Source organism: Pinus tabuliformis, chromosome 8 (genome assembly GCF_031772625.1).
Source record: "Pinus tabuliformis cultivar Carrire ecotype Pingquan chromosome 8, CPIR1, whole genome shotgun sequence".
Lineage (NCBI taxonomy): Eukaryota > Viridiplantae > Streptophyta > Pinopsida > Pinales > Pinaceae > Pinus > Pinus tabuliformis.
Genome location: NC_142294.1, coordinates 400303703 through 400329016, shown reverse-complemented (window position 1 = coordinate 400329016; position 25314 = coordinate 400303703).

The window sequence follows — 25314 nt, the reverse complement described above, 5'->3', positions numbered from 1 at the left end:
TCAAACAATTACCAAGCACTTGTATTTCATATAATAAAACATATATTCAACATGCAGACCAAGGAACACATGAAATAACTCATTAACATAAGCTATTGAGAAAAATAAACCAGTTTGTATTAATAACGAAACAAAGAAACTCTTACAACCTGGCCTTGGCGTTGTGCAAGTTCCTCCCAGGGTCCATCAAGGGTTTTCCTCTACTTTGACAAAGCTCACCCTCTCCCAAGTAGAATCAAGTGAAGACAATCTCTCCTCACAAAGGCTCTAATGGAAGACCTAAATCCTGCAGCATTTACCCAAAGAAAATGTATAGCTCCAACCTCTTCTCCTTCTGGCTCAATGCCTTTATTTATAGTGCTGTAAAGAGGTTATTCAGGTCCACTATCAATGGGATCATCCCCCTCTATGGGTGGGATAGCTCCCTTATTGATGGGATAAGTTCCCCCTTAATAGAGATACATGAACCAACTGGAGGCGCATCCATTTCATCAAACCGACCTCTAGAATGTTCTAGAAGTAACCACAAGTAACTTTTTCAAGATAAAACTCGCGCATTTTGCCTTTTACAGAGGGACGCACCTGTCCCTTAACATACAGAGCGTCCATGGACGCAGATTTTGTGAACATGGTCAGCGTCCCCGCAGGTAAGGCTAGAGAGAACCTGCGACCCCAGAGATAAACATAGTTTTTACAAGACTTTCTCTCTTCTTTGAGTTTGAGATGGATAACAGAGGCATGAGACTTGCCTAAGAGGGTAGCATGACTGTTGATTTGAGCCATACTAACTGTAAGTAGTCAAGGTGACATTTTTTAGTGTAACAGATTGCCCCCTAAAGTGCGAAGCCTGGAATAGAATAGGGTTTTGTAATTCTAGGAAGGGTGAAGCGCTTTATCATTTCAAGGATTGCCTTGTGGATGGCCTGGTTGGAACCTGCAATTTTCAACACAAAATACATGGATAAGATTATATCATCACTGAGGTAGGCATTCCCATACTCAGATTCAAAACTTTAACTAATGGACTAACTATTCTGATACAGGAATGATCTTGCAGTACATCATTTTAATAGACTTTTGTAGACACAGTATGGACGCAGCCATCTGTTTATGATTAGTCTACATAGATAATGAATACAAAACTCCTCGCAGCCTGGATGGTAGAAACTAGATCCAGGGTCTTCACTTCTACTTCCCGAATTGGTACGATTCTAGCCATGTGATTAAATGATTTGATGTCGAACATGTTAGAAACCACTTGATTACCAGTCGATGATGTAAACTGTTAACAAGCGTGAGAGAGACCACCAGTAATGTCAATGGTTCTCAAAGTACCAAGCACAACCCGTGAAATGTGAATAGATGTTTTGATGTCGAACACTTCACGGAATCCTTTGATCGAAAGTCGATGATGTAAACTGACGTCAAAGGCGAGAAACCTGCCATTGATGCATGCAGACTTCAAGGTACTGTCGATTCCTAAGTCATCTTTCTAGATAATTTGCTGATGTCGATAGAAAGCGACCCGTTGCAGGCAAGCCCGCAACACGAAATCATTGTTCAAGTTGAAGAAATGTTGTTGTAAGGACTGACTCAGGGATGGTCAAATGGATGACAAGTATTTTGCAGATGAAAGTTTTTGCTTGCAGACCTCTTGAACACATAACGACACAACAGATGGCTTGGTGACGTATAACTCAAAGTTAACCCCTGGAACCCGGTTAAAGACTTTCAAAGTGATTTGGTCAACTGTGAGGTAAAAGATTTCCCAACCCAGGTGAATGAAAAGTGTCGTGTTCAAGAGCGGTAATAAAGTTTCTTCTGAGGCAAAAGGTGACAAATAGGTTCATTCTTCTCTTTTTTCCCCCACCATTTCTGGCAAGTACCTCTTTATTTTTAACAAGCTTGAGGAGGATAACATATGCTTGATTATAAGCTCATCCTTCAGACGAGTCCAACCTAGTTTAAATTCGAACCCTAGGAAGGAGTGGTTCGTTCCTGTTTGTAATTGAACAGGTCCTTTACTGTAAAAGTTTAACGAGCCCAGTATAGGAGAAACTCGGCGTTTTTCATTTTTAGAGAGTCTGAAAAACTTAAGGAAACTCCACGTTGAACTTTTTCGTATATTTGTGTCCCTCAAGCCCGAAAAAGTATAAAATAATACCTGGGGGAACCGCTTGATCTTACGACCAAGGAGTACTTTCATAATAGTGTCGTTAACCTGAAAAGTAAAAAGCGATCAAAGACACGTCGTTTTATTTCCTTATCGAGTTTGAAACGACAAAAACCCGGCAATCTTTTCTTGATTTTGCGGTCAGAAAAGAGCTAAAAGGGGACCGTCTTTTAATTCCGTTTTAACGAGTGAAAAAGAAACACTCGGCGATCTTTTCATGTTTTAGGAGTCAGAAAAGGGCTTAAAAGATGACTCTGAGGTTTCACTTTTTCGTAAGTTTTAACGAGTTCGAAAAAATGATAAAAATGTACTCATATAGCCGACTTTCAATTTAATTTACGAGCAGGAAAAGACGGAAAGAACTCGGCATTTTCATTTGTTTTACGAGAATGAAAAATAGCAAAATAATCTCGGGATTTTCATGAGTTTAACGAGTCCTGAAAATAACTGAAATTGACTCGAGATAGGTTTCATTTTTTCAAAAGCTTGAAACAGGGAAAAACTATGCTTCAAAGTAGTTTCATTTTTACACAAGCTTGAAACAGAGATAAAACTGTGCTTGATGCCCCCTAAGCATAACTGCTAGAGCGCATGCCCCCCAGCTTCATTTCATTCAATTGGTTGGATGAAATGAAGGTTCAAGTACGAGATCGTTTGAAAGACTCGACCTAAAACTGTAAGAAAATCATGCAAAAACTGAAATAACTAACCTAAACGTACAACCTAACATCTATGAGGTCTAGTCAAACTATCGACTCAATTAGAGGAGGATTTGTTTCATTTTTTAACGAGCTTGACACAGGAAAAGAACTATGCTCGGATTCAGTTTCATGTTTATGCAAGCTTGAAACGAAAAACTATGCTTGTTATAAGTTCACATGCCCCCAGCATAATGATGCAAATCAAGGTACATGCCCCCCAAGCTTCATTGCATTCAATGAAGTGGATGGAATGAAGCTTTACTTTCAAGATCTTGGAAAGACTTGTGGGAGTTGTTTCATTTTTTAACGAGCTTGACACAAGACAAGGAACTTTGCTCATAACTACTCTCTACAATCTACCTAACAAAAATTTTACTCTAAAAACCTTGATTCATTTTTTAACGAGCTTGACACAAGACAAGGAACTGTGCTCTAAAATCCTTGATTCATTTTTTAATGAGCTTGACACAAGACAAAGAACTATGCTCATAATTACGCTCTACAATCTACCTATTTAACCTACCCGTGTTTCATTTTTTAAAGAGCTTGACACAAGACAAGGAACTATGCTCAAGAAGTTCACATGCCTCTAGCATAATGATGCAAAGCAAGGTACATGCCCCCCAGGCTTCATTGCATTCAACCGGCTGGATGAAATGAAGGTTTACTTTCAATATTTAACTTGAAAAGGGAGTTGTTTCATTTTTAAGGAGGTTGACACAAGAAAAGAACTATCCTCATACCTGATTCATTTTTTAATGAGGTTGACACAGTAAAAGGAACTTTCCTCGTACACACTGATTCATTTTTTAACGAGGTTGACACAGTAAAAGGAACTTTCCTCATACACACTGATTCATTTTTTAACGAGGTTGACACAGTAAAAGGAACTTTCCTCGTACACACTGATTCATTTTTTAACGAGGTTGACACAGTAAAAGGAACTTTCCTCATACACACTGATTCATTTTTTAACGAGGTTGACACAGTAAAAGGAAGTTTCCTCATTGACACCTGTTTCATTTTTTAACGAGGTTGGCACAGGAAAAGGAACTATCCTCGCAATCCTACTTTCTACCTATCTATATGACCTAAAAACTAGCTGATTCATTTTTTAAAGAGGTTGACTCAGTAAAAGAACTATCCTCATACTAGCCTGTTTCATTTTTTTACGAGGTTGGCACAGGAAAAGGAACTGTCCTCGAACACACTGATTCATTTTTTAACGAGGTCGACACAGTAAAAGGAACTTTCCTCGTACCATCCAGTTTCATTTTTTAACGAGGTTGAGAGAGGAACAAACTATCCTCGTACTCACTGATTCATTTTTTAACGAGGTCGACACAGTAAAAGGAACTTTCCTCGTACCATCCAGTTTCATTTTTTAACGAGGTTGATACAGGAAAAACTATCCTCGTAACATTGATCATGGCTTCCAACTGGAAGAAAGACATGTCAATGGGCACACCTTGATCATGGCTTCCAAAAGGTCTTCATCCGAAGGAAGAATAGTTTTTTGGAAGGAACGCACGTCAAGGGACTCAAAAGGGATAAGAACATCGTGTTCAAATAATCCCATAGAGTTTTCCATGTCAATTACCGGATCTAAATCAATAGTGAGAGGCTCACTTACATCGGTAACTGAAAACATGGGATCAGTTGCCACATAATTAACTCGTGGCAGGGTAGATACCACTTTAGAATCAGGAACATTTAGGGGTGTCATATTATTGGTAGTTGAAATAAGAGTAGGGAATGAAAGCTGGTCTACAGTCACAATACTGCCATTGTGAGGGAAAGACATCACGCGAAAGAGTGTCGATACGACAGCTTTCATTGCATAAACATAATCTCGCCCAAGGAGTAAATTGAAATCCAAGGGACCTCGAACTACCATAAGATCAACACAAACAGTTTTACCTTCCAAGGTAATAGAAAACTTAGGAAGGATCCCTAAAGGTTCACTAATGGTTCTGTTAAAAGCTTTCAGATTCTGCGTAATAGGCGCAAGCTGAGGGGAACCCAAAGCTTTCCAAACAGCTGAGGATAAAATACTAACAGAAGCACCTTCATCTACCTGAGTACGATGTATGTCCCTACCACCAGCCTTGACAATGATTTGGAAAGGGATGGAGGAAGGAAGACGAGATTCTGTCAGTCTATTCCAATCAAAGGAAAAGATCTCAGTACTTGGAGGGGGTTCTGTAGAAACAGGTGAAATGCCCCCTGGCATAGAGGAATCTGATGTAACAAGAAGAACCTGAGCGGTATGAAGTTCACTCTCTAAATGGAAAGTGGGATCGACCGAATGTGAAATTGAATCGACCACTTGATCAACTAATGGATCATCAACCTGAGTGACATGAGTTTCACTCTCCAATGGGAGAGTGTGACCAACTGTATTTGAATTTGAATCAATCACTCCGTCAGTTGACGGTAGGTTGGGAGAAAGTTTACGGTAACCAGTTGGAAATTCTTGCTGTGGAACAGTAAGGTTTTCCAACAATGTTGAGGCTTCATCCATGTGAGGGCAAATGTGAGTTTGATGACTCCCTTTGCATAACTTACAAGGAAACCTAACTTTACCCTTTTTCCCAGGAACCTGACTATCACTGGTTGATGGATCAACGGAAAGTTGATGGGATTTTTCTGACCATACTTCCAAGACCTTTGGAATTCCAGGACAATTGACAAGGAAGTGGTCACCCTTACAAAGCTTGCAAGGGTATTTGGGTTTACGGTGCATGTCGGAATTTTCCTCAACACAACTAACACTTACAGCCATGGTTGGTTGGTTGACTTCTTTCTTATCTTGCTTCTTCTTCCTCTTCTTCTTCTTCCCTTTCTTCTTCTTCTTAGCCTCCTGGTTACTGGCATCAAGGCTTTTACCCGGCGAAGAGGAAGAAGTGGAGGAAGAAAAATTAGGCGAAGAAGGTAAAGGGTCAACAGAAGGTTGGTGATGTTGAGATGGTGAACTCTGTTGAGGTGAAGCATCCGGTTGAGATGGAACAATTGGAGTACTTTGGGCCAATGAAGTTGAAAATAACCATATCGGTAATCCTATTGTAAATCCAGGTAATGACAAAGTAGCTATATAAGGAGGACCAACATTTCCAAAGTAAGGAAAAGTACTAGGATTCTCATTAGGAGGGGTTCCTAGGTTGATAAATTCCGGAACATTTGCCATTATATTCAACTTCAGTGAATTTTATTAACAATTTTAAACTAAAATTAACAATTCACAATTTACACCTAACAATTAAAATTCACAATTCACACCTATGGTCTCTAAAAGTAAAAACAAACAAATTAACACGCGCTATCAAATCTAGGAGTCAAACCACACACAAACAGTATTCTTCCGGACCAAAAACGCTAGTTGGTGATGAAGCCCAACCTCGCTGGATTCAGTACAGAAATGGCGGGTGGAACAGTTACGCCGACAACCTGCTTAATGAATAGACCGGCACAAGTTCCTCCACTTTAACCGTCTCGAAGTGAAGTGAACCCCCCGGAAAATCCAAGTGAGTATAACCGACGTCTGCTCCAGGTACAGTGGGACCTTCCCTCCACCGTCACCTCGGTAGAACCCTAAAGATTATGGTCACTAAGGTCACCAACAGTAACAAATACACCTGGGGGAACAGTCTAAACTCCGACAGCATGCAAGGGCAGAGTATCAAGCTCAATCCCCTTACCAGCTCCTTGACAACAATCCAAGGTTTACCGATAAGTGACCCCTGGCTCCTCGACAATGGTTAATCCGAGGTTTACCGTTTGTAATACGTACTGTCTGGCGTCGTTCCCAACGAGGGGGGAATGATCCCCTCACTGGTTCGGACACGAGCTCGTGCTTCTCCTTTAAGAGGAGCTTTCCCAGAGTGCAATTGAAACAATTGGATTTATTCTACTCAAGATAAACTATCTGTTTGGTTTTGTAGTCTTGGAGAGTTAAGTACTCACCTACTCCAAGACCCTAGCCTAAGCTATGTTGGTGTTTAAGAGCCCTAGAAATGTAAAAATTACTAGATGAATTTTAATTAAGCGCTGTGTTATTAAGGCTGTTATTACTCAAATGGGTAAATGGAGATGAAACCAATGGTGTTATGACCCGACTCAACTGAATGCAATCGAATATGATAATGCAAACCTTTCAATTCGATGAATCCTAACTAGAGTAAGGAGAGAGTTTCCATTCACTTCCAACAATGCAAAAAATTGATCATTAAGAGAAAATTTAACAAATTCTCTAATGCACTAATTTCATCAAGAAAAACTAATGCAAATCAATTCCAAACCAATTTTTATTTTTATTTTTGTGTAAATTCAAATCAAAGAAAGCTGATCTAAATCTACGATTGATTTTTCAGAATGTAAACTATGCAATTGTAATCTATGCACAATTCACTTGAAAAGTATGCAAATGTAATCTATGCACATTTTTCATTCATATTCTGAAAATGAGAATTCTAATTATGCAAATGTGATCTATGCAAGAGAATTCCCAAACACAAGATGATTCTAATGTAATCTAAGAACCAATCAAGTGCAAGTCGAGAAAATTGGGTGAGAGTTCCAAAGATCAAAACATAAAAACACTCAAAGGCGATTAACACTCATACACTATTAAGAGGAAATTTTTTTGCAAAAACAGAAGCAAAAAGATGCAAAATTGTGAAAAGACTGAGACAAACCTCCAAGTAATGATCAAAGGAAATCAAATCAAGAATTTCTCAAGAAAGAGACTCAAAACACCCAATTGATGAAAGCTAAGAGCAGGAACAAGCTTAGGTGAAGATTCTGGACAAGGGACTAATGAATCTGGGCAGAAAAAACTAAGAAAAAACAAAATCTAAGAGCAAAAAAGGCAAAAAATGGAATTTTCTCAAATTTTGGCAAGGGACGCAGGCAACCCGTTAGCACAGGTGCGGGCCCGCTCTGTGCACGCAAAATACGTCCAAGGACGCACTGTGCAGCACTCAGAGGGTGCGTCCGTCTGAAAAACTCAAGAAAAACCAAAATAAAACTAATCCTAAGCTAACCCACCCAGAGACAGAATCACAGAGCCAAAACCAGAAAAATAAAAATGATTTTCTCAGAGCAAAGTTCACATAAAGGAAAAGACTTTTCTCATCAATGGAATCTATCCCCAGCGGAGTCGCCAATTTGTCACACGGAATTTGTCAAGGGTGCGGACACGACTGACCTTCCTAGAAGTCTAAGACATTCTAATGACAAACAAGACAAAATGGAATGATCTTTCTCTAAATATACCTTTTACAACATGAAAACTACAAGTGTTTAGGCTTACCTTATTCCAAAACGCTGTTGTTGAAGTCCGTTCTTGACGATCCGGATGAGCTCCTCCTTCAAGTCAATTCCTGCAACCACAAACAATCAAACAATTACCAAGCACTTGTATTTCATATAATAAAACATATATTCAACATGCAGACCAAGGAACACATGAAATAACTCATTAACATAAGCTATTGAGAAAAATAAACCAGTTTGTATTAATAACGAAACAAAGAAACTCTTACAACCTGGCCTTGGCGTTGTGCAAGTTCCTCCCAGGGTCCATCAAGGGTTTTCCTCTACTTTGACAAAGCTCACCCTCTCCCAAGTAGAATCAAGTGAAGACAATCTCTCCTCACAAAGGCTCTAATGGAAGACCTAAATCCTGCAGCATTTACCCAAAGAAAATGTATAGCTCCAACCTCTTCTCCTTCTGGCTCAATGCCTTTATTTATAGTGCTGTAAAGAGGTTATTCAGGTCCACTATCAATGGGATCATCCCCCTCTATGGGTGGGATAGCTCCCTTATTGATGGGATAAGTTCCCCCTTAATAGAGATACATGAACCAACTGGAGGCGCATCCATTTCATCAAACCGACCTCTAGAATGTTCTAGAAGTAACCACAAGTAACTTTTTCAAGATAAAACTCGCGCATTTTGCCTTTTACAGAGGGACGCACCTGTCCCTTAACATACAGAGCGTCCATGGACGCAGATTTTGTGAACATGGTCAGCGTCCCCGCAGGTAAGGCTAGAGAGAACCTGCGACCCCAGAGATAAACATAGTTTTTACAAGACTTTCTCTCTTCTTTGAGTTTGAGATGGATAACAGAGGCATGAGACTTGCCTAAGAGGGTAGCATGACTGTTGATTTGAGCCATACTAACTGTAAGTAGTCAAGGTGACATTTTTTAGTGTAACAAGGCTCCACAAAAGGGTGTTTCAATTGGTTTTGGAATTGGATCAGATTGTGGGGTGTTGTTTGAAAGCAACTCAATTCCCCCCACTAAGCATAGTAGAATAAAAGGTGTTCTTTGAAGTACAAAACGAGGTGTTTCTTGTGGAACATGGTACATTGGAATGGTTCAAAGAATAAGGAAGAAAGATGGTAATAGGGTGTTTGATTACCATAATGACATTGACCTCTTGGACAGATTAGAAGGCATCAAACTTCAATTATATTGGTATAGTATAATAAAGGGGAAACACATGTATAAGTATGATTTGACAGATCATGCATTTGTACAACTTGAATCTATTATAGCAATCGCAAACTTATCATACAATGCTATGAATGATACATACAAATTAGAATAATGTGACTCCAACGTTTTTTCAGATTTTGTGAAAAATTTGAACAAGGTAGATTTTCAAAACATTCTTCTTTCTCTTTCCTTATGTATTTCCATATGTTGGATCATTTATAAATAATTATTGGTTGTATTTTTGTTGATTTGTTTGTATGAATCTGATGTTAATTTTGTACTTTTTGGTTTTAGGTCTAGTGAATAGTTCAAATGGTGAATGTTCGGGACATGGTTCGGGATAACTCAAACTTTTTTTGCTATCTACTTTTTGGTGTAAGTTTCTTTCACTATTCATTCATCCTTTTGTAATTCTGTTTCATTCAAATGTTAATTTGGTTCCTCTGAAGTTGGTCCGTTTAGTCATGAAAACAAGAAGAGGTGGTTCCTTTTTCATGAATATGTTTTGTGGATAAGTAAGTGGTTCTTCTCACTAATGTTAACATTTTCCTTGAATTTTTAGATTAATGGTTTGCTTTCTAGAAATGATATCAAGGATCTAATGGCACGAGCTTCAGTCATGATGGTTTTTGCTCACTCAAGTCAACAAATTTACACCATAACAATGTCTAGCACATGAAGTGCATTTTATTTTGTATGTTTATGTGGTAGTTGGCTTTCCTATTTTTTAAATTGGACATATAAATCAGATTCTATAGTTCAAATGTGCCATCAGAGTCCTTTTGGAAGTATTTATGTTTTGGCCATCCGCATGGGGTCTACAACAGTTAAATTGCATTTGGTTATTATTTTCAATTGAGTCTGGTGGGCTCTAGTGTTGTAGCAATAATTCTACAACTCCTGGAGCTTCCTTCTTTAATTTTATCAACCCGGTAGTTCGTAACAAACTTGGAAGCGACGGTGTTGTATGCAAAAGTACTAGCTCTTGCCGCAGCTGTCACTTGGTCAGTTGGCACAAGTCCGCTAGGGCCTCAAGCCAACTTCTATGAGCTCTTAGAAGAAGATTTTTAACTGATGGATGAAAGCTAACTCAAAGGAAGCTAATCTATTTGCAGAAAGGAACTGCAAGCCAACAAGAAACGCAAACCCTAGCAAACCCTAATTCTACCAGCTAGTCTTACTGATGCGGAGATGGGAATGCAAACTACTGAAACAGATGCCATTACTTCTATGAACGTAAAATACATGTGTCTAGACTACCTCTATCTAGAGAAAACATTTTTTTTTAATTTTTGTTTCAATTATTAGAATTATCATGCATGTGCTTTTAACTAGCTTTTTACTGTGCAGAGGTGGATCAAGGAGGAGAAAGGCTTGAAAAAGGTTGGTAAAGTCCAGAGAGGGTCTAAGGGGTCCCTAACACCCTTCCAGAGAGATTCACAAAGTTTGGATACCAAGAGACCGCGTTTATGAGCTTCTACAGGAAGTCTGCACGGGTTCTACAGGATGTTTCAGAATTTCTACAGGATGTTCAGTAATTCCTACAGGATGTTCTACAATCGGATTTTGGGTGATGGGTGAGTGGAAGAGGTTGCATGGGTGGATAGGGAGGTAGGAGAGAGGTTTGTAATGCCTTAGTGACCAAGAGATGAGATGATGAGGGGGTGTGCTAAGCTAGTTTCTCTGAAGGAGGGTAGAGGGAATGGAAGGCCGAAAAGGTAGGATAATGTGGGCAGTAGAGTAGTTGAGAGACAAGGGGTCTAATTGGTAGATGAGCAGTTGACTTGGGCAAGGCTTAGAAGGACAAGAGAGTGAGGGAATAGCGCTACACAGTGTAAACTGAATCAAATCATCCACGTACTGCACATAATCAAAACATTCCTAATTTGTCCTAACTGTTTAATGGAACCAATGAACAAAAACATTATTTCTAAAGAAAACCATGTATGGTACTGAAGCAAAGAAACATTCCAAGAGGTCTGAACGCATGGAAAACTTCTACAACTGAAAATATTGCACCAAAGATTGCATGAATACGTAAACCAATGTTTTTGGTGGGTAGCACTGTCTGCAATTCCAGCACCTAGAAAGAGGTGAAAATGAGTGTGCAGGCAACCCTTTTCTGGAACTTTTATCAACTCCAATCTCTTCACTCTATTCGAAACAACTTCTAACAATGACCTACTTAACCACACCAAGAAATCTAACTCAACAAACTGCGTTTCAAATGCATGTAAAGGAAACCATAATGCTGAAAGAAAAGATAACAATACAAAAGAAGGAGGCCTTAGGCTCTCAGGTTGGGCCCAACCCCGAGAGCTATGGCTCCTTTTAAAAACTTAGAACTGAGATCAAATCGGACTGCTTTCCATTAAAAAATAATACTTATAAGTCAAATAGCATTCCAATAATGGCTACAAAAGAGCAAAACCAAGCTAGCAGCTCGTAGTGCAGAATGTGCAACAATGTTTCAAAAGTCCTCCTCGAAGGCTAAAGCCTTATCATTTATACATCACGAGGCCCCAAGGTGGCCTCCTAAATCAGTGGGACTTGGCTGACCAAACTAGGAGTGAACTGCTGCTTCCTCAAAATCCATTTGGCTGCCTTCTAATCCGGTTGTGGTCGCTGTTGGAGCTCGGAGCTGGGGGTGAAGATCCTGAGGAAGGCCATTTAATGTTGTGGACAACCCTACTACGAATCCTCAACCCCATCTTGGCTGTCTCCTGGTCCTTATCTACTCAGTTTTGTTCCAATCATGTGTCAAAAAACCTGAAATGAGCACGTGTTAGCCACCTAGGAATAGTGACTGCCCTTATTCGTACAAATGACATAAACATACTAAAAAAAGATGCATAAGTTATGAAAATTGAAGGATTGAGCAAAGGTAGTTAGGCCAAATGAGCCCAAAATGTTACCAAATTTGGGGCTCATCATCACCCCCCAGCTAAAATGATTGCTCATCCCTGAGCAACTAATCTAGCTCCTCGTCCTTCATTGCTTTCACCGCCACCCTCACATCCCAGGCTTCTAAAGTGGTCTCCTCCTCACTGGCGTGGAACCCAGCCTTCCTTTCCACCTCTTCCCACTACTTATGCTCTTCCTTTTCTGTGCTGCCTTCTATCAATCCTAATAGAAGAGGTGGGCTTAGCTTGAGGCCAATCCAGCTGGCTTGGAGGTTCTGTATGGACTTCTTGTAGAGGGGCACCCGTGCTAGAGCTTCCCTCATTCGAGTTGGAGTATGGTATTCTCTGATTTTAAGGCTGTGGGACAATGTGTTCCATCGGTGGGTGCAAGAATGAACACAGTTGTCCCCTAACAGTCGCTCCATATGCTCGAAATGTGTTATGGATTGTGCCTGCTCATCCATGTATTTCAATAAAGTTTGAGGGTTGGTGGCTAAGTGTTGGTGGGCCGATATCAATGCAGTTGGATCCCCTGGCTCTCCTCTAATCAACAGTGGCTCATGTAATTCTCGGTCCATGACCTCTTTGACCTCTGCTACCCTCTTCTCTTCATGGTTCAACCATGAGGAAAATGCCATCAACTGCATATCCCCTACAACTGTGTTGGGATCCCATGTAGTCACATTAGGAAGGGCCAAATTATGGAGATAGAACTCTGAGAGTTTGGCCTTATCCTCTGATGAACTGCTATTACATAACGCTGTGAACTGCTGGGGGTCTTGGAGTTGGGAGATACCCCTCTGTGCCAATGCATTAATCTGAAATTGCAACCACTGGTCTCGTAGGTACAGGCCATAGGATTTGGCCGGCTGTCTGCATTGTAGAGCATCCATGGCCCGCCATGCAAGCTAGTTGTGCCTCTTTTTGCTGCAACTGATGTTTGAGAGCTTGTATCTCGATTTGTGCTTGCAGTTCCCTTTCCTGTAGATGCGAGTTTGGCGCCCCAAGACCAACTTGCAGTCCTTCTCTGCCTTGATGTTCTGCTGTAGTGTCCCCTGAGGATGTGCCCTTTTCCTTCTTCAGTTCCTGTAGCTGCAGTTTAAGTTTCTCGTTCTCTTCCTGTAGGAATACCCGCTGGCAGTTTTCCACGTGTTTGGCCATAGCTAATTATTTTCTCGCCTCCTTGAGTTATTCCTCCAAGGGGCCTATATCTGCCACTCCTTTTGATTTGGCTATTTTCATCCACTTGTGGGTCCTCACTCTTTCTTCCTCCAATGCAAAGAAAAGCAGCACTGTGAATTTTTGTGGAATAATTTTCCCATCCTCCAAAAAGTTATAATACGAGCTCAAGCTTGGCTGGGGACTAGGTTCTGGAATATGCTCTTTCTCTTCTTCCCTCGGTGGCTCTACTCCGTCTCCCCTAAGTGGTGATGAGGATGCCTCTCCCTCCATCCTCTCTGTCTCCTTAAGCCAGGCTAATGTTTCCTGTAGAGCAGCCTCAGCATCCTGTAGCCGGCTTTTGAAGCCAACCTGTCCATCCTCTCCTTCCAAGTAGTTGTCTTCGGGCTCCCCTGCTCATAAGTGACTGATATTTTTGAGGGGGACCTCTCCCTTAGCGAGGTAGGGGTATCTTCTATAGTAATTGGGCTGCTGGATGGAGGTTGGGGCCTGCCCGTTTTGATTCTCACACTTCTCCTGGCTTTGAAATACAGAGGGGTCTCCCTCTTTCGCTTTTCCTTCGGCTTAGGAGGTGTACTAAGGGTGGCCAACACGGCTGCTGCCTCCCTTGCAATAATTTCGGTTGTCTTCTGTTTTGGTTTTCCTTTCTCAGGGCTTCCTGTAGAAAGCCCTGTATCAGCTGATTTCTGGCTTCCTGTAGAAGCCGTTTTTGGTTTTCCTGTAGAAACAGGTGGCACCGTTTTAGCCTGTTTGGCTGAAGGTGCTTTGCTTTCTATATTCGTTGAGGCTGCCTTCGAGGTGCCTTTACTGACGTGGACTTGTCCTGTCCTTTCCACCCTACTCTATAGCCTTTTCTCTCTGGGTGTCAATGTGGATTTGTCACCCTCCTTTTCGGAAACCTGGGGTTTCTCTTGCCTCCCTTTTTGTTCTTTCTTCGGTGCTTTGGCCGCGGGTTCGTGGCCTTTCCCTTTCTTCTCTGTGTGTACTAACTCCTTCTCCTCGCTGCTGGAGGAGGTGAGCTCCTCGGTCAACATTTTGCTATCGCCATCCTTAGTCAGATTTAGGAAGGCTTCCCACGAGAGAGGGACTGTGTAGGTGTGGAGTGCATCCTCCACAAGGAGCTTAATGAGCCCATGATGGGCTACCTGGTCTGGCGTGCCCTCTCGTAATTTGGTGGCACATTCAGTCATGGACTGCAGGAGGAAGTAAGGAATACTTAGCTTGTTTTCTGAAGATAGGTCCAATTGGTGCCTCAATTCTGTGAGCAGCTGGAAATGGTACCCATATACGATGCTGAATCATCCTTCGCACGTGATATACTTCATGATTTGGAAGCTTACCTCACTCCAAAGCAGTTGTAGGCTAGCTCTGCGAACCCCGTTCTTATCCTCGGAGAATTGCTCCTCCGGTGGAAAGAACTCCTTTTTAGCCTTCTGGCCTAATTTCCTCTCCTCCTTGTCCCACGGTACCCCCATTGGGAGGTCAGTGACCCTGCTGATGAATTGTGGGGTGAGTCTGAGATTCAAACCCCTGAAATTGACAACAGCCAGCGTTTTCGATTTTGGCTTCAAAGCTCGCAGGAACTCCTCTGCCACCTCATCATCATAACCTTGAAGCTTGTCGCAGAACGACATCCATCGCGCACGAGTGAACAGTTCTACCACCTCCGGGTTTTCCTGTAGTTTCTTTGAGTCTGTCAGTTCCTTTCTGATGAATCCACCCGGCATGGTGAAAGCCTGCTATGTTAGCCGGAGGTGGCGGGTGCGTGTCAAAAGATGGCCTTTCGGATTGCTTGAGACAGAGTGCAGAACTATGCCTCTGTCACGCACACAATTCGTGAATTCTTGGCTATCTACAGATGAGCCTTGACAGGGCCTTAATTACGAACCAAATCTTGTAGAAAACCCTGCATATACTACGACGACAATTTTCATGCAAAAGGAAGACGACGCTTGCAATTTTATGCTCAGACTGTAGTTTTACATTTTTGAGGATGTCGACTTCGCCACCCTTCAAACCAATTGCATGGGACGAACAGGTTCAGGCTTACCTTTTCCAATTCGCCACCTTTGACGTGAATAGATCAATTTTCCTCCATAGCGGCGAGCTTCCTGTAGCGCAACTTCCTGTAGAAGTCGCGCACAGGTTCTGCTCGTTAGTGGTTCTGCGCCTTCTGTGCCACCACTAGACGTCTGAACGAGCCGAGGACATGGAGTAACGAGCTTCAGAGAAATTCAGATGCTTACTCGACTGCAAAATGGCTGGTGATAAATGAAAGGAGTGACGATCTAGCCGGTGGATTTGAATCCCGATCGAACTCGTGGCGCGGGGGTGAGCTGTCCCTGTCGGACTGTTGGACGATGTCACCTACTCATTTCACTGCAAGTCTCCCTGACTGCCGCATCATTCCCTGCAGATCTGCCGCCGCCATTTCCGTTATATCGCCGCTTCTCCCCGACTGGATGCTTCTCACGTGTCCATTACCCGTTTTTCTTGCCACGACCAACACTTTCCAAATCTGACGAGACCATCTGACTGGTCATGGTGGCCAGTTGAATGGCTACCCGACTGCTCAACCCATTCATTTCCACACTTGCAAACATTTCAGAGCATAGTTCATGTAATTTTACGAAAAAAGGGTGAGGCACTTACCTGTGCGGCCGCGACGTTATTTTCAGGTTTCAGGACGAGGGTGATTGGATTTGCTTATTGCTGCTTCATGCACGGGCACGGGGGTTCCTCCTCGCAGACTGTTGTTGGTTACGACGCTTATTACCTGGCTGCGGATGGTGCATGTGGCCGCTCTATGTGTTGCCGGCGCCTTGATGGTGTACACTCTAGCTGGATGAACTGCTATGGGATTCCTATAGGATGTCATGTAGCAGTTTCTCCTCCTCGGGTGCATGCTGAAACGGTGGAGACGGTGGCATCATGGTCACGATCGCAGGGCCCTCGGATGGCTTTGATAAGTAGTGCATGGTGTCTCTGCATCCTTTTTCTCCATTTGAGAATCGCTTCCTCTGATAATTCAATGTTCTGATTTGATTGTGCAGGTATTTCCATTGCATGGAAACTGGGTGGTAGAAGGAGACGACAGTAGTGCGTGATGGAGAAAACATTAGCTTGCATGCCTCCGTGTCGGACCTCGGCCGTTAGATATCCCCACACAATCGGTTATGGGCCGTCCAAAGCTTCTACATGAAGTTTCCTGTAGAAATACAGAACTTCCTGTAGAAAGTCGTGTAGCTTCATGTAGGAGGCTAACCTGTGATCAAATCATGCCCAAACCTTGGAAGAGATGAGTGTTTCCAGAGGGAGTGCTGGTGAGGTCACCTGGTAGCATAGTAGGGACCCTTGTCTTTGAGTTGAGGGGCCTCTTTTCCTGCATGGAATACCTGCAACCTGCATGCATTGCCACATCTTGAACTTGTTTTCCCTGTTTTTTTTTTGTTTTTTTTTTTTCTTTTGAAAGACAGCAGTGGCACCTCCATGAGGTTTTAACCCTTACGATCTGCCTTGAGTGCCTCAGAGAGGTTTTCACCCAAGGGTCTTTTTCAAACATTTTCAGAAAGACAGCAGGGACGCCTCAATGAGGTTTTCACCCCTACCATCTGCCTTGGGAGCCTCAGAGAGGTTTTCACCCAAGGATCTTTATTTTATATATCTATATATATATATATATATATATATATATATATATATATATATATATATATATATATTAAGATCTTCAAGGTATGCCCAAAACAGAGGCAGAACCCTTCACTATGACCAACACTGATTTTTCCATAGTTTTGATGAATTCTTGCCTTGAAAGAGGTTTTCTGTAGATCTTTAGTTGATGCCCATTGACAAGCATAGGGATGGCCTCCTCATCAATGGCCCGAATAAGAACTAATCCATTGTCATTACATTTTTCCGCTGCATATGGTCCCAACCATTTGGTTCTTAGCTTCCCCTTGAAATCTTTATGCCTGGAATCGTACAACAGCGCCCAATCTCCCGGCTGAAATTGCTTGTCATTGAGGTGTTGGTCATGCCACACCTTCCTCTGAAGTTGAACCACTTCTGAGTGGAGAAGGGCCTGCATTCAGTGCTCGTCCAATCCATTCAGCTGCAATAACCTTTCTTGTTGGGCATGGCTGAGATCCAGGTCCAGCTGAGCTGCCATCTTCAAGGTGTTGTATTCGAACTCAATTGACAGCAAAGCTCTCTTCCCATAGACCAGCTCATAAGGTGTGAAGCCGGTTGTGGTCTTCCAAGTGGTGTTGTAAGCCCAGTGTCCTCAACCAGGTGATCTACCCAATCTTTCCTGCTGCTGCTCACCACCTTAGTCAAGATCCCTTCCAATGCTCTATTGGTGACCTCCACCTGCCCATTTGCTTGAGGATGATAGGGGGTGGAATTCCTATGCTTGATTTTGTGATGAGCAAGTAGGTCTTCAATTAAGTTGGAGGTGAACTGGCTTCCTTGATCAGTGACTAGCTCTCTTGGGTAGCCAAATTTGTAGAAGATGTTCTCTCTTAAGAACTCGGCCACCTTTTCTTCTATCGCTGCTTTGATTGCCTTGGTTTCTGCCCACTTTGTCAGGTAGTCTGTGCACACAATGATGTAAGACCTTTGCCTCGAAGGAGGATTGATTGGACCCAAAAAATCCATACCCCACTTCTCAAATGGCTCAAGAGTCACTTGAGGTTAAAGAGGCATTTCATCCCTTGGAGTCGGTTTCCCTATTCTTTGGCATCGGTCACATTGGCTGATATACCTTCTGACATCCTGATGAAGCGTGGGCCAATAGTAGCCTGCTTGCAAGATTTTGAAGGCAGTCCTTTTGGTTGCAAAATGTCCTCCACAAGGCCCGTCATGATAGGTTAGGAGGATATCAAAGACTTCCTCCTCCCTTACACAACGCCTTAAGATCTGATCAGGGCCAACCTTGAACAGGTTGCCCCCAATCCAAGTGAATGAGGCACTCTTCCGTATGATCCTGCTCTTCTCTCTGGAGGATAGGTGCGGAGGAAACTGTGCTGAGACAAGGTAGTTTGCTATATCAGAAAACCATGGAGAGAGTATTGAAATAGCAAACAAATGTTCATCTAGCATCTGGTCATCCACTGTTCCATCCTCTCCTGCAGGTAAATCCAATCTAGACAAAAAGTCAGCAACAACATTTTCTTTACCTGGCTTGTCAACAATAGTCAAATCAAACTGCTGCAACAAAAGTAACCATCTAATAATACGAGCATTCACATCTGGTTTATTCATTAAATATCTAATTGCAGCATGATCAGTATGTACAAATGTTTGATATCTAGTGATATAATGTCGAAATTTGTTTAGTGCATGGACCACGGCCAAGAATTCTTTCTCAGTTACAGTGTAATTCAGTTCTTCCTTGGATAAGTTTTTGCTGACAAAGTATATGGCGTATGGAAGTTTTTGTTCAACTTGTCCTAAGGCTGCCCCTATGGCTTTGTTCGAGGCATCAGTGTGGATGTGGAAAGGTAGGGCCCAGTTTGGACCTCTCAAGATTGGGGCAGACACCAACTTGTCCTTTAATTCATTCAGAGCCTTTTGACAATTGTCAGTCCATTTAAAATCAACATCTTTTGCCAAGAGGCTAAAGAATGGTGAGGCTAGCTTGCTGAAGTCTTTAATGAATCTCCTATAATACCCTGCTAAACCTAAGAAACTTCGAACATCTCTTACCTTCTGAGGGGGTGGAACCTTCTTGATGAGAGCAATTTTGTTAGGATCCACTTGTAACCCTTGGCAAGAAATGGTATGGCCTAGCACGGTCCCTTCAGTCATCAAGAATTCACACTTTTCAGGACTAAGGGATAGGTTCATCTCAATGCACTTGGTTAGGACTTTTCCCATATTGGACAATGCTTCCTGGAAGTTGGACCCATAAGGAGTGAAGTCATCCATATAGATTTCCACCGAATCATGGACCAGCTCAGAAAAGATGCTCAAGACGGCTCTCTGGAAGGTGACAGGAGCATTGCATAGTCCAAAGGGAAGAACTCGGTAAGAAAAGGTACCCCAAGGACAAGTGAAGGTGGTCTTATCTTGGTCTTTCGGGCTGATTTGGATCTGGTTATACCCGCTAAACCCATCTAGGAAAGAGAAAAAATTCTTCCCTGCCAGGCCATCCATCACTTGATCTATGAAGGGTAGAGCAAAATGGTCTTCCTTGGTGGCCTTGTTCAGTTCTCGGTAGTCCATGCAGATTCTCCACTTCCCGTTTTTATTGGGAACCAACACCAAAGGGGACACCCATTCGCTATCCGAGATGGGGTAAATGAATCCGGCATCTAACAATTTTTGTAATTCCTCCTTGACGATGTCCTTAAGGGATGGATTCATTCTCCTTTGGGGTTGCCTAACCGGTTTATAGTCTTCTTTGATGTAGATGTGATGGGTACAGACCGAAGGATGGACTCCTTTCATCTCCTTATAGCTCCAAGCAAAAGCATCTAGATGACTGGCCAATAGATGACACAGCTCCTTTTCCTAGGAAGGAGATAAGGAGGAGCTGATCGTTAACGTTCTCTTAGGGCCAAACTCCACATTTTTTACTCTGGGAGTGATAGGGTTGGTCACACAAAGGTCCACTAAGGTGCTGGCTCAGGCATCCTCCACCAATTCTTCTAAGGACAATGCACTGGGAGGTGGATTCTGGATCAAAGTCTCAATCAAATCATCCTCGGTTGGGAGGCCTCCCCTAGTGGTGTCTAGGGTGCACAAAGGTGCTGAGTACACCTCATCCTCTTCTCCTTCCTCCAACCAAAGTGGTAAGTCATGCTCTAATAAGGGTTGGGCAGGAGGGTACAGGACTAGCTGCTTGGACATAGGGCCATTTTTGATGGTCATGTTTCCTGCACGACAGCTTATGTAAGCATCTGCAGTGGCTAACCAAGGCCTTCCAAAAATAAGGGGGTATCCAGTAAGCTTTGCCTTTGGTTGCAGAACCAAGAAGTCTGCAGGGTACTCCCAAGAGTCAACAGAGACCAAGACATCCTCTACAATCCCTTCGGGAGTCACAGTGGAGCGATCTGCTAGTTGCAGGACTGTCGAGGTCTTTCTCAAGGAACCTTGAAGGTTGAGTTTGAGCATGGTATCTCTGGTCATCACATTAATGGCAGCCCCCAGATCAATCAATGTGTGAGGTATGATGGTGCCATTGATGTGGACATCCACTATAGGACTCCCAGGATCCAGATACTTTGAGCAGATGGCCTGCCCCAACATAAGATCAGACAGTTGTCCTATGACATTGATGGTTGAAGCATCTCTTTTTCGCCTGCCTGGGTGTCTGAAACACTTTTCCTTAACCGGTTTGTTGTATATCGGTACATATTTGATGGCTTGGAGAAGTGGTATTCTCACACACAACTATTTGAGTTCTCCCAGAAGCTCATCCTCCTCTGGGTTGGGTTGTGTGGTGGTCGTTAGTCTCTCAGGAAAGGGTGGAATGACCTTTGTTTCACTTTCCTGTTTATCTTCCTCATCCTCTGGGGGAGGAGGTTGGCGATCCGGAAGAGTCTTTCCAGATTGCAGAATGATCTCTTGGATCTCCACAGCATAGGTAGGGCATGATGTTTCCCCAGTATATACCTGTTGGGCCTGTCTGTTGTTGGGGTTCGGGTTCGGTTGAGTAGGCATTTGGGGTTGCCTTGGAGGATCAGGAGATAATGGTTGTGGTTGAGCTGGTGGTGGAGGCAAAATGGCGGGAGGAGTATTGTACTGGGGCCTCCACCCCGATTGAGGTGCATTCCACTAAGGCTGTGGATAGGCATGTGAATGAAACGAAGGAGTAGTGGGCTTAGTATGGTACTGAGGCGGGTAAGACCATGGAGGAGGTATAGACCAGGAAGGATGAATAGGGGGTCCCCAGGAAGGCATAGGAGCAGATTGGCTGGGGCTGTAATAAGCTTGGGGTGTCCCTTGCATCCCCTGTTAGTAAGTTCTGGGTCCATGTGGCCTCCTTTGGTTGAGGAAATAGAGAGGTTTAGTGGTTGCTTCTGTCCCTTGATACATGGCTCTAAGCCCAGGTAAGGTTGGACACTGGTTTGTGGGGTGGCCCTCCTCACAGACAAAACATACCTCAACCGAATGTAATGGGCACTCGTTCTTAGGGTGTTTCTTTGTACACCTAGGGCAGAAGATAGCCAAAGCCCTCTCAGCTTCCTCTTTCTTCTGGTGGATTTAGAATGTATCAAGTTGCATGGCGATGGTCTGTCTTGTTAACACCCAGGTTGTTCCCTATGACTCCCAAGGGAATACGGCCGGGGCAACCACTAACCAATCTTTGGATCACTGCTTCTAGCCAAAGTGTGATCAGAGAGGGCTCTCTCTTTATGATTTGTATCTGTTATGATAGTGTTTTAGGCTAGGTATTATACACAGGTTTTGTTTATGTTTTGGTTGAAGATTTTCTTTCAGGTCTTGTGATATAATGTTCAAAGAGTCAAATATCATTGGGCAATGGAGTCTATGGCTGTAGGTGTCTAGAAACCTTGAGGTGAATTGGTGAAACTTACAGGGCCATTTGGATACTTCATACAACAAAATTTTTGATTTATAACACAAACAGGTGAAAAAACCAGTGAAAGCAATTAAGAATTTTCACTAAAGTGTTTAAGTATTTCCACCAAACTAAGTATGAGAAATGGATAGATGTCTCAGGAGCAAACTTGAATCCCTGGGAATGTCTATCACTGTAAAAGATATACTTTTAAAGTGCAGCAATTAAGAATTACACTTCATTCACTGTATCTAAGGAAAAGATAGATAATAGCTCAGATTGAGTTCAAGGTAATCAGTGATTAAATCCTGGAACTATTCTTCTACTTTGCTATTAAGTGTAAAACATTTAAACAATAAAAGAGAACAAAAGACTCGAAAAACATGTAACACAGAGATTTAAGAAAGACTTATTGTTTTATGAAACACTCTGGAATCCTGCAACATTCACCATTCGTCACAATGCATCAAGGTACGCCAAGTCTTGGAAATTCCATTCACCCTTTGTATTATTTCTCTGAGAATTTTACAGCAAGTGAGATCTCCAAAATGAAAATAACAACAACCCCTTAAGCTTATGTGCGGGGTGAATATATACTTCGATTTTTACAAAAATATCTGAGTTCTTAGTTATCTCAGACTTAATATCCTCACCAACTTTGAGATATTTTTATCAGAAATTTATTACAGCATTGAATACAAAATAAAGGCATCTTGATGTTCTGTCAGAAGATAATTTTGGCCTTTGGGAGCTGCTGAGTCGGTTGGGGACGTGCTGTTCAAAATGTGGCGAGCTGTCATCATTAGTGATGAATCACTTTTTGGATGCTTTTCAAACATTAATCCTTTTACACTTGTCTTCTGGTGAGCTGAGCTGGCAGTGGACGAATGTCTTGAAACTACCGTGGCAAAATTTGGAGCATGGCCTGCCACCAGTCCTCCTTAGGCATTTGGTGCCTCCGAATTTTAATTAGAGTCTCGTCAAGCTCTGTATATCTGAAAAAACTAGGAGGAGTTTCAAATAAATGATTTACCTCATTTTCAACAAAAAATGAGCCTTCAAGCTTAGTGTACAAGCTCTGTCCTGTTGGAGGAACTGTTTCCTCAGAAGTACTGCTGGATGCAGTGATTTGATTTTCAATGTAAGCGGCCACCCTGCTTGTAAATTGATCTCTGCTGATTAATTTTCCTGTGCTGCTCAGCAGGCTAGGCAATCCTCTTGCTTGTAGCATTCCCATTCTGAGTTTATAATCTTCAACTTCAGTCTGTATCTCATAACTTTTTCTTTCTGTCGTCTGTACATAACCTCTGAGAGTTAGCACCTTTTTAGCCATGAGGATGGCCTCTGTTCTGTTGGTGATTCCAACGGCTGCCAGCTCCTCTTTGTCTTGCCTGTTCAAAAATTCTATCAATTGGATAGCTTGCTCAGGTCTGTTTCCTAACACTGTCTTGGCTCTCTGGACATCTGTCTGGGCTTGTACAATTAAATCCATATGCTCATGCATTGTTTTAATGGATTTCCACTGTTTGATAATAGCTTGGGTAATTTTATTCCACAGGATTCTTTTAATTTCTGCCGTAGTATTTTCCAGATTGAGCTCCTTCTCCAGGGCCTTTATTTTATCTTTTTGAGCCTTAATCTGTCTGCCCTGTTCTGCTACCGTTATCTTTGATTGGTCATATTTGGCATCTATCTCTGCCAGTTTTTCTTTTGCTTTCCTTATTTCATCCGCCTGTAGCTCCATTGCTTTGACAGCTTTGGTTAATTCTTCTACACTGGGGTGGGCATCTGTAGCTGCTGTTGTACCTGCTGCTTCTGTTGTGGGGGCCACTGCTGCCCCAGAAGTTGTTGCTGTTGTGGAATCTGTTGGAGGAACTTGGAGTGTAGATCCTCCCTGTTTGTCTTGCAATGCTCCTTCCAGCTCTTTCTCTAGTTCTTGGATTCTTTGATCTTGATGTAATAAGAGGTCAAGTTGTTCATTAACTTGCTTTTCCTTTTGCAATTCAGCTGTCTGAGGGTGTTCTGTAGGTAACAACTTCAACCTCTTCTTCATGGCATTTAGATCATCATCCTTTTTCTTTATGAGGGCTTTTACCCTGGTTGGATCACTAGGGTCATGTCCTAGATCAACAATAATCTCCTCAAGAGATTTTATCCTATTGTCCTTGGCCTTAGAGGACAACCTCTCAAAATCTAGTTGAGTGTTTGTGTTCTTCAAAGATTCTTTCAGCTCATGAGCTAATGTGGCCTTCTCTACCAAGGTGGCATAGACCATCTCCCCAGTCTGCTTGTGGAGCTCAATTTGGTCCATAGGATGTATGTCTTTGGCCAGGACCTCCACCCTTGTTTTGATGAAATCTGCAGTTGTCATTGGGTGCGGCCCCTTGGGTTTGAAATGGCTGAATATCATTTTTTCCTCTTTGAAGTCGTAGACCGACATCAACCTTTCCTGCTGGGCTAGAGTGGCATCTATAAACTGTTTGTAAACCTCAGCCCTCAATAACTCATTTGCTGCCTTGATTTCTTTGAAGGTAGCCTTAGCACTTTTAAGCTTCTGGCTTTGCTGAGAAGAGGATGACACCTCCAAACCAAGCTGTAAATTCTGCTCCTGCTGAAAGGAGCTTGTCCCTGTATGTTGGCTGCCTTCCCTGTCCTTTGCTGTATCGTTCAAGACATCTTCAGTGATGTCTTCCACCTCTGGGGAATCTGCCCTTTGCCTTTTGGCCTCTGGCTGGTGGGAGGATCCACTAAGGGGAGTGGACTCTTCTCTTTGCCTTTTAGTACCCCTCTCTTCATGTGCTGGGGTCTGCAAAACTGAGGTAGTTAATGGCTCAATTTGAGGTGGCGGTGTTTGCATTAGGGGGTTTTCTGGCAGCCCAGTTTGTGGAAGAATGGTTTGTCCTTGTTGCTGCTCTGTTTGTTGTTCTGTTTGATGATCTTTTTGCTGTGACTGTTGCTGTGACTGTTCCTTTTTTGCTTCATCCTCTGCATCCATTTTTCCTTTTCCTTTATCTAAGCCTGGTGCTGCTGTAGAGAGTGTCTGCGGCGCTGTCCTGGTAACTGAGGTCCCTCCTCCCACTGATTGAGGCAATCTGAAAGGTACCTGGAGCACATAGTCCAGGTCAATAGTCTTCTCAAGTTCTTTCATATTTTTAAGCATTCTTTCTTCTTCAGTTAAGCTCTCAACTAGAGTGTCCAGCTGCCATTCTTGTAAGTTGGCATACTTTTCTATGTGTGGGTAGTGGCAGTGTTTAATCCCTAGGAGTCTGTACTTAGTTCTCCTAGCAGTGATGAAACCTTGAGGGTCATAAGGGACCCATCGAA